Source organism: Aethina tumida, chromosome 7 (genome assembly GCF_024364675.1).
Source record: "Aethina tumida isolate Nest 87 chromosome 7, icAetTumi1.1, whole genome shotgun sequence".
Classification (NCBI taxonomy): Eukaryota; Metazoa; Arthropoda; class Insecta; order Coleoptera; family Nitidulidae; genus Aethina; species Aethina tumida.
The window spans coordinates 4,580,765-4,591,983 of NC_065441.1; positions in this window are offsets into that span (position 1 = coordinate 4,580,765).

An 11,219-nucleotide genomic window follows, 5' to 3' on the forward strand; every position below is an offset into this window, starting at 1 on the left:
GCGACCTCAAATGCTTAAATGTGTCTAGGGAATTACATATTTAAATTTAAAAAATTGAAATAAACTATTTGGGCCAAACTACAATAAAAATTTTTATATTACCCCGTAAAATATCGAACATTTACAGAGAAATATATTAATTTTTGGTAATTTTTATTTATTTTGAATTTTTATATACACCAGTATTTATATTTTAATTAGAAAATGCAAGCCAAATATTTTTTGTTTATTTATTGGTAATATTTAGAAGATTTTATACCGCATAGTTGCCAGATTTCAGTTTTAACACAATATGCAGAGAAAAATGTTATTAAAAAATTTATATGTAATTTATTTTGTTTTTCATGTATGACTTTTGTCATTTAGGCGGTTCTATTCTAAAACAGATAAAATTTGACTAACCATACATTGTTAATTAATTTTTTTATTTACTCTATATTTCTTTGATATTTTAATATCTAATTAAAATTTCATTATTAAATAAATTTAGAAAATATTTAATATTTAGGTAAGTTTATAAAGGGGAATAATTTTTATAAAAAATAAAAGTCGATATTAAAATAATACATTAATATAACATTAATAAAAAAATATATTTATAACATATATTTTATAATAAAAACCAACACAATTTAAACAATAACAAATCTATTCCAGTGCATATTGCTTCCTTATAAAATTTAAAATGCTCATAAACACATTACGATTTTTATATTTATTTCTTCATATAAAAAAGTAAATAAAAATTATCAATAAATTGGAAATGATTTAAAAAAGAATAAAAATACTTTTTTAATTAAATACTATATGATATAGTAAAATATAATAATAAAAATGTAAGTTTTAGAAATATAGCACCCAAATAATCTGTAAAGTAAAATAACTTAAAAAATGACTACCAAAGGTATTAAAATATAATGTTTTAAAAATGAAAATAATCTAGATCTGTAATTACCAGAAGTTTAAGAAAAATACATTAAAAAAACACCACGGGAATATACCAGTAAAGTAAAATACTTTAATTAATGAGCAGTAATCATCAAATTAAAAGAATATATTTACCAAAAAAATAAAAAAATATAATATACAATTTTAAGGATAATTCAACCACAAAGAACACAAAACTCTCACAAAGAACTATTCGAATATTTTAATGTTTCCTATATGTAAATCAATATTATTAAGTATTTTACCAGTGATTCACAATAAACACTCCAAAAGATATTGCATATAAATAAGAATTCGAAGAAATTAATTCAAAAATAATAAAAGTCAAGTAATTATTAGTATTATTAATAAGTAAATTTTACATAAAAGTCTTGAATATTATAATATTTAATTTTTATTAGAATATGTATATTTTAAATTTTGAAGACATAGATTTTAATATTGTTTATTAATTTTGGATAAAGATTAACAATTAAAAATATTAATAAAGTGAAGAACTAATTAACAATTAAAACTTCAAAAAAATATATTTTTTAAAAGAAATAAATAATTCATGGATAATAAAAATCAAGTAATAATAAATATACAGTTTATATTTGAATTTTACGTAATAACATAAAACATATTCTAATATTACTTATTAGTAAATTATAGATATAAATTTAAATTTTATCAATAGTTTTTGATCAAATTTTAACAATTAAAAACATATAAAAGGATTAATTTATATTTAGAAATACAAACTTCCAAAGTTTAAACCAAACCATAAAGTTTCCTCCACTGTGTCCAAACTTTTATTTGGAGATCGACAAACAGGTTGTTTGTACGATGCAACTTTATTTTATTGCTTTTGAGTTCATCACTCCAAAGTACTGCCAAAATTCTCGAATATTCTCTTTTGACACCAGTGGATTCTTTACTGAAATATATCCTTGCAAATTTTATTATATCAGTCCACTTCTAATTGTTCTAGTAAAAACACTGATATTGTATGACAATTATTTATTTTTTTTTGTTTATAAAACAGCAAAAGATTTCATTTAATAATTCTTCCAATTTAACTGTCTATAAAAGGAGTTGTTTTTTTCTGTTAGGATGTTTTCTCAAAAGAGGTTTAATTATTAAATAATGTATTTTTTATTTTGTTACTTAAGGGACTGGCTCTTACAAATTAAATGATTTAAATCTGTCATTTTAAAAAATTTACGAAAAATGAAAATTAACAGAAATCCATTTATCTGCAACACCTGATCTAAAACTGATAATTACTTTGTAAATTACAAATTTACTCAACTTCAAGAGTTGTTAACTCTAAAACTAACTTTGTAGATTCAATTTGGATGTAGTTAGAACTAAAAATCGTGAACAGAAGATTAAAAGATTATTTCTGACCAAAACTTAACAGTAGCAACAAGTTAATGACATTGTATTTAATTAAATTATGGAGAAAGAACTAAATGATTTGTTTTAATTGCGGGTCTGTGTTTAATGCTAATTTTAATTTGGTTCTATGTCAAGTTGGAAAATACAATTTAAAAGCTTAATTGCAATCATCATCGTTTGTGTTGTGCTTTTCTTTGTTATTCAAAGGTCTCAACTCATTTTCTATACAAAAATTCAGTAATCTATACAAATATTTGTACAATGTTTAAGACTGTTTAAAATGGGAATACTCTTTTAACTTATATATTTATTATTCACTTATAATTTAAAAAATTATGGGAGTAATTCCTTCTTAAATGGGACACACTGTAATTAGGAACTTATGTGTAAAATTATCCTTACTTAGATATTTTATAAGTAAAATTTACTGAATTCATTTGGTAGATTGTTTTAGGAAGAGAGGGAATTGAATTTTTAAATTAATAGAAAAAGTTTCAAATTTAATTACCCGGAGAGACTGACTGATGTAAATTTTATGTTTGGTCATTATTCTAGGAGTTTCAATATTTTTTTTTCGGGGCAAATTTCCTTAATTTCATTAGTTGGCAAGTGCAGTGAAAAAGTAGGTTAATAACAACAGATGTTCCTAACTTTCGTCATAATTTATCCAGCTCTTGGCGTTTGTCTGATGCTCCCAATAACCCAGTTCTCAGCGTTCACCACTTTTTTTCTTCCGTTCCGTCCTTGACGCGACTGTTTATTAAATCACGTTTAAACATGTAAAATATTAAATAAGTAGCATGACGACCTTTAAAGACACGAAGTGGATGGATAAGAGGATTAAAAGCAAAGAGAGGAGTTTCTTTGACCTGTGGAAGGCGCGCCGCTGTTCCGTTACGATTTATCAAATCAAAAAGTTGCAAACACGCCGACAAACGCTAAAAATACGCTAATGAGAATTTGACTTGCAGAATTTACAGTTTTCCAAGCAAAACGATCGGAGCATAGGTCGGGTACTTATACATAATAATACTCCATTAGCATGTTATCGAGTACAAAGTTCATTTAAATATCTAATGAAGTCAAATGCGCCTCAGTTCTTTCCTACTTATATTTATATTCGTCATATTCTCGTCGAGTTTTTCGTATGAAGCGGAAAACATCTTAATTATTTCCGCTTGGCGCATTTACATTTCAATCGGCGACGGCTCAAAATTAATTCAACTGTGATAATAACGTTAAAAAATAACCGAAAATTTACGCGTCTCCGTACGAAAATCGATTTAATCTTTGAACGGTATTCGGATAAACTGGATTATTTGACAATGCCGGATTTATATTGTCTGTTCAGTGGGCATAAAAAAGTCTTGGCGTTTGAAAAATTTTGATACACCGAGTGAAATTTAAATTGGGGAACATTTTTCCTTCGTTCACAACCGAAATTAATATTTAATGATTGTTTTTAGTGATCAAAGGGCAGATCATAAATAATGAAGTTGGGTGTAGTGTGGTGAATTTGCATTTTTCTTAGATTTCAATCACAATCCCCACTAGTACTGGCAAATATTTACCGCCAAAGACATAAACTTCTTCAGAGTTCTAACATTTGTAATTTGCTTATGTAAATTTCAGTAGCTAATAAAGTTGCGTGCCGCAGACTTTTGATTAAAACCGAGGACGACGATGAAAAATGTCGACCCTTAAAGTTTAATTATTCCCCTTTGTCGGGCCTACGCCACTGGTTCCAAAAGCCTGGATGTAAATCAGTTCTGGCGGATACAAAAACTTAAAAATTTAGTATATATTTAACAAGCGAAGTTTCCTTTGATCAGATATATGCAAATGAAGACGTCTCCCTTGAACTTAAACAGGGACTAATAAGTGAATTCATTTGCAAACGGGTCACAGTTTCCCACTAAAGAACGTCCGGATTATGTGAATTGTTTTTCAATTTTTCCAACCTCGCAACTTTTCCACGTAATTATCGCCCCGGAACACCGACTCCATGTGAATGTCCTCCCATCAGTGTGTTAATTTAAGTTCGCAACTTACAGCTAATTTGGTTGATGTGTAATTTTTGTTATATGCATAATTATTAGTTGGCGGAGAAAAGTTGAAACAGTCGGAGAACTTTTAAATCCTTTGCAAGAGGATTACATGCACGTGCAGGATTAAAAACGTAACGACACCGCAGTAGAAAATGCACTATTTTATCAACTCCCAACTAACTTTAATAAGCAATAAACCGGCTTTATGGAGCCTTAATATATCTTATCAAAAAGAATAAAATTTATGTTATTATCCCCTATGCGATTTACAACGCATCCAAGCGCGGCTCTTTATTAGACATAAAAATAAATCAAAGATATATTAGGGGCCTCGATAAATGAGGCGTTTATACAGGAATCGGCCCAAGGAGAACTGCATCAATATTTAAGCGGAAAATCCACCTCCTGTCTACTTTCAGGACAAATGTTCCTAGACGGGCTGCCAGCAAAATAAACAAAAGGCCCGTCCATCGTGATCGATGCCTCTGTCTCTGCGAAATAGCAACAAATTTTGACTAAAACAGAATTCAACTCCAATATTTCTTTAGACGAGCATCATTCCAGTCATCATTTATTTTACCAATTTAACTCAAAAAGATGGTCAAAAGATGAAGAAAATCTAAATATTTTTTGTCTTCAAAAGAATACAGTAGCCCTCAATTTTAAATTAAAGATTGTTTTCTGTACCCTTTGATTCAAACGTGTTTAAATTCTGGTCAGAGAAATAGCACACATTACAATCTTAACATTAATTGGGATGGGGACATCTCTAAAAATGCAATCAAAATAATTTATATTTTACTTAAAATTTAAAAATTACACAATGTATATATTTTTTCATTATTCATTTTGTACCTGAATCAAAATAATTTCTGCTAATATTAAACAAAATAAATGGGAAATGTGGCTGGAAATGTGTGGTTTCAAATTAAATTTCACGACTGTTGAATTAATAACCACAATTCATCAAAATTTGATGTTTTTTGGTAATTACGTGACGATTCATAAGTTTTTAATTGTATTTAGGTCCAGACTTTACGATGGTCAATCGGGGATCTCAACATTTTTATCTTTTAATCAACCATAAAAATTCCTGAAATTAGCAAATTATTGTTGGCACATGGATCAATTACATCTCCCACGATGTCTCTGTACAGTACAAAAAGAGTTTGATCCATCTGAATCCTGAAAGAGACATCATGTGCAATAGATAGATGGACAGTAAGTCTCCCATCATGGGACAGACTTCAACTGTCTCTGTCATTCATGATGTCTCTTTCTAAATTCAGACGGTCAAACGCTTTTCTTACTGTATACGAAATGGTGTTTCAAAGTTTTTGTAGTGTCTTTGGGACACAAACATTTATTAGGAGAACGACGAATGTATTTTTCAACATCTAATGTTATTAAACATGGATTCATCACTTTAAAGTGCATTACTATACTTGTTGGAAAAATATACTGAAAAACTTGCATGACAAAGTTCTCATTCAGTCAACTCTGAAAGGCGACTTTATTGCTTGTTAGAAAGTTATTCTTACAAACCTGATTTACAAAGTTACTGCTCGTCATTCAGTTAAACTTGAATGACGATGTCACTAATTGTTAGAAAAGCAACCTAATAAACCTGCTTGTCATTCTGTTAAATCTGAATGTCGACGTTAATACTTGTTAGAAAAATATACTAAAAAACTTCAATGACAAAGTTATTATTGCTTCTCATTCAGTCAACCCTGAAAGACGACTTCATTGCTTGTTAGAAAGTTATCCTTACAAACCTGATTTACAAAGTTACTGCTCGTCATTCAGTCAAACTTGAATGACGATGTCACTACTTGTTAGAAAAGCAACCTAATAAACCTGCTTGTCATTCTGTCAAATCTGAATGTCGACGTTACTATTTGTTAGAAAAATATACTGAAAAATTTGAATGATAAAGTTTTTATTGCTTCTCATTCAGTCAACCCTGAAAAACGACTTCATTGCTTGCTAGAACGTTATCCTTACAAACCTGATTTACAAAGTTACTGCTCGACATTCAGTCAAACTTGAATGACGATGTCACTACTTGTTAGAAAAGCAACCTAATAAACCTGTTTGTTATTCTGTCAAATCTGAAAGTCGACGTTACTACTTGTTAGAAAAATATACTGAAAAACATGAATGACAAAGTTGTTATTGCTTCTCATTTAGTCAACCCTGAAAGACGACTTCATTGCTTGTTAGAAAAGCAACCTAATAACCTTGCTTGCCATTCTTTCAAAAGTGAATGTCGACGTTACTACTTATTTTTTAACATCTAATGTTGTTTTATTAAAAATGGATTCATCACTTTAAAGTACCCTCCGCTAAAATTCTGGAGGATAATTAGAACGTTTTTGTGCAATCTTGTTCGAATATTCCTTTTTAATATAAATGGTTTCATCAACACCTGAATATAATTGATTTATTCTAATTTTATTCAGAAAAATATTAACCTGTTACAGAATAATAATTGATTAAAAAAACAAACAAGAAACAAAAATGTTAAAGCATAAATTAATTGAGACACTCATTGACGCATCATTGCATCGATCTAATTATCGACATTTTCTTGTGGTATCTCATCCCAGACCAACTTAATCTCACATCTTAGTACATAGAGGATGCTGATCATTTCTTAAGTGTTGCTCCATCACATCCAACACATGTTCGATTAGGGAAAGGTCAGAAGATCTGGGTGGCCAAGGCAGTAAATTCACATTGGAGGAAGTTTAATGTATTCCTAGCAATATGTGGACGGACATTATCTTGCTGAAAAATTAGTCCGAGATCTCTTCTTATGTAAGGAAGAAAATAAGGTTCCAAAACGTCATCCACATATCCCTGGGACGTTATATTGCCACTAATGAAAACTAAAGGCGACCTGCTACCATAAGCCATAGCACCACCACCCATCACTGTATAAACTTTTGATGCCACTGAATATTTTCTAAAACTATTCAGCTTTACAAGTTTTTAAATTATCAGGTACAAGTATAATGATATTCCTTTTTAAAACATTAATAAATGTGGGTACTTACGTCAAGTTCACCAATCTCAACTGACCACCTGAAACATAGTTTCAACGTCACAAATCCCATGAATGGTTTCGCATGTTCAAAAGGAGCGAACAAATGTTAAAAGCAAGAGGAAAATTGCGGTGCGTGCATTTATTCACCCGGTCCGCAAGGAACGGTTGCAGCATTCATCGCGCAAACAAATAAAGAATTTATCTGGTGTTTGTGTTGGTCCGTCCACTCCCGGGCGGAAAGATCATTACCGTGCCCCCGTTCAGATTAAGCTTTCGAAACCGGGCCGGTCGTAGTTGGAAAAATATCTTGAATAATCAATGGGCAAAATGACTGAAAAAAAGACGACACGTTTTAATTAAAACGTAGCAGGAGTTTGTAAGTAATTATCTCGAAGACTAATGAGATTCTGCCTTGTAATTAACCATGCGGGGTGGGGGGCTTCGGATGATAACATTTGTGGTGGATTTTTATTCGTCATGTCGGCTCCTTGCCGGCAATCACTGCATAATGGAGTGTAAAAGGATGATAATAGAAACTTTATTTTCCGATAACGAGTATTTATGTATCGTTAACTCGAACCATTTACACGAGAATTTTCTATTTATGGTCCAGGTAATTTTATGTGGCCTGAGTTATTGGGCATTTGGTACACGCCCTTAATCGGTGTAATACATGGAAAATTGTTTATATTATCTGGATTTAATGTACGGTCTTGTTGTTGGACTTTTATGACCTTTCATAACACTTCCTTTGGGTTTTTGAGCACCTATTTTATCCTTTTGTTATATAAGGTGTTTTTAAACTCCAATAATTAAGAAAACCTAAATATTAAATATAAATTTAAAATTTGTTTTTTCCGTAACCTTTGGTTCAATCGTGTTTAAATTTGACGCGCATTATCATAAAATACATAACTATAATTCAATTTAATAAACCTATTCCACAATGTCATCAATCGAACATGAATGACGACGTCACTATTTGTTAGAAAAGCAACCTAATAAACTTGCTTGTTATTCTGCAAAATCTGAATGTCGATGTTACTACTTGTTAGAAAAATATACTGAAAAACGTGAATGACAAAGTTATTATTGCTTCTCATTCAGTCAACCCTGAAAGACGACTTCATTGCTTGTTAGAAAGTTATCCTTACAAACCTGATTTACAAAGTTACTGCTCGTCATTCAGTTAAACTTGAATGACGATGTCTCTACTTGTTAGAAAAGCAACCTAATAAACCTGCTTGGCATTCTGCAAAATGTGAATGTCGACATTACTACTTGTTAGAAAAATATACTGAAAAACATGAATGACAAAGTTATTATTGCTTCTCATTCAGTCAACCCTGAAAGACGACTTCATTGCTTGTTAGAAAGTTATCCTTACAAACCTCATTTACAAAGTTACTGCTCGTCATACAGTTAAACTTGAATGACGATGTCACTACTTGTTAGAAAAGCAACCTAATAAACCTGCTTGGCATTCTGCAAAATGTGAATGTCGACATTACTACTTGTTAGAAAAATATACTGAAAAACATGAATGACAAAGTTATTATTGCTTCTCATTCAGTCAACCCTGAAAGACGACTTCATTGCTTGTTAGAAAGTTATCCTTACAAACCTCATTTACAAAGTTACTGCTCGTCATACAGTTAAACTTGAATGACGATGTCACTACTTGTTAGAAAAGCAACCTAATAAACCTGCTTGTCATTCTGTCAAATCTGAATATCGACGTTACTACTTGTTAGAAAAATATATTGAAGAACATGCTTCTCATTCAGTCAACCCTGAAAGACGACTTTATTGCTTGTTAGAAAATTATCCTTACAAACCTGATTTACAAAGTTACTGCTCGTCATTCAGTTAAATTTGAATGATGATGTCACTACTTGTTAGAAAAGCAAACTAATGAACCTGCTTGTCATTTTACCAAATCTGAATGTCGACGTTACTACTTGTTAGAAAAATATACTGAAGAACGTGAATGACAAAGTTCTTATTGCTTCTCATTCAGTCAACCCTGAAAGACGACTTCATTGCTTGTTAGAAAGTTATCCTTACAAACCTGACTTACAAAGTTACTGCTCGTCATACAGTTAAACTTGAATGACGATGTCACTACTTGTTAGAAAAGCAACCTAATAAACCTGCTTGTCATTCTGTCAAATATGAATATCGACGTTACTACTTGTTAGAAAAATATATTGAAGAACGTGAAGATAAAGTTCTTATTACTTCTCATTCAGTCAACCCTGAAAGAAGACTTTATTGTTTGTTAGAAAATTATCCTTACAAACCTGATTTACAAAGTTACTGCTCGTCATTCAGTTAAACTTGAATAACGATGTCACTACTTGTTAGAAAAGCAACCTAATAAACCTGCTTGTCATTCTGCCAAATCTGAATGACGATGTTACTACTTGTTAGAAAAATATACTGAAAAACATGAATGACAAAGTTATTATTGCTTCCCATTCAGTCAATCCTGAAAGATGACTTCATTGCTTGTTAGAAAGTTATCCTTACACACCTGATTTACAAAGTTACTGCTCGTCATTCAATTAAACTTGAACGACGATGTCACTACTTGTTATAAAAGCAACCTAATAAACTTGCTTGTTATTCTGCAAAATCTGAATGTCAATATTACTACTTGTTAGAAAAATATACTGAAAAACATGAATGACAAAGTTATTATTGCTTCTCATTCAGTCAACCCTGAAAGACGACTTTATTGCTTGTTAGAAAATTATCCTTACAAACCTGATTTACAAAGTTACTGCTCGTCATTCAGTTAAACTTGAATGACGATGTCACTACTTGTTAGAAAAGCAACCTAATAAACCTGCTTGGCATTCTGCAAAATGTGAATGTCGACATTACTACTTATTAGAAAAATATACTGAAAAATACGAATGTCAAAGTTATTATTGCTTCTCATTCAGTCAACCCTGAAAGACGACTTCATTGCTTGTTAGAAAATTATCCTTACAAACCTGATTTATAAAGTTACTGCTCGTCATTCAGTTAAACTTGAATGACGATGTCACTACTTGTTAGAAAAGCAACCTAATAAACCTGCTTGTCATTCTGTCAAATCTGAATATCGACGTTACTACTTGTTAGAAAAATATATTGAAGAACATGCTTCTCATTCAGTCAACCCTGAAAGACGACTTTATTGCTTGTTAGAAAATTATCCTTACAAACCTGATTTACAAAGTTACTGCTCGTCATTCAGTTAAATTTGAATGATGATGTCACTACTTGTTAGAAAAGCAAACTAATGAACCTGCTTGTCATTTTACCAAATCTGAATGTCGACGTTACTACTTGTTAGAAAAATATACTGAAGAACGTGAATGACAAAGTTCTTATTGCTTCTCATTCAGTCAACCCTGAAAGACGACTTCATTGCTTGTTAGAAAGTTATCCTTACAAACCTGACTTACAAAGTTACTGCTCGTCATACAGTTAAACTTGAATGACGATGTCACTACTTGTTAGAAAAGCAACCTAATAAACCTGTTTGTCATTCTGTCAAATCTGAATATCGACGTTACTACTTGTTAGAAAAATATATTGAAGAACATGCTTCTCATTCAGTCAACCCTGAAAGACGACTTTATTGCTTGTTAGAAAATTATCCTTACAAACCTGATTTACAAAGTTACTGCTCGTCATTCAGTTAAATTTGAATGATGATGTCACTACTTGTTAGAAAAGCAAACTAATGAACCTGCTTGTCATTTTACCAAATCTGAATGTCGACGTTACTACTT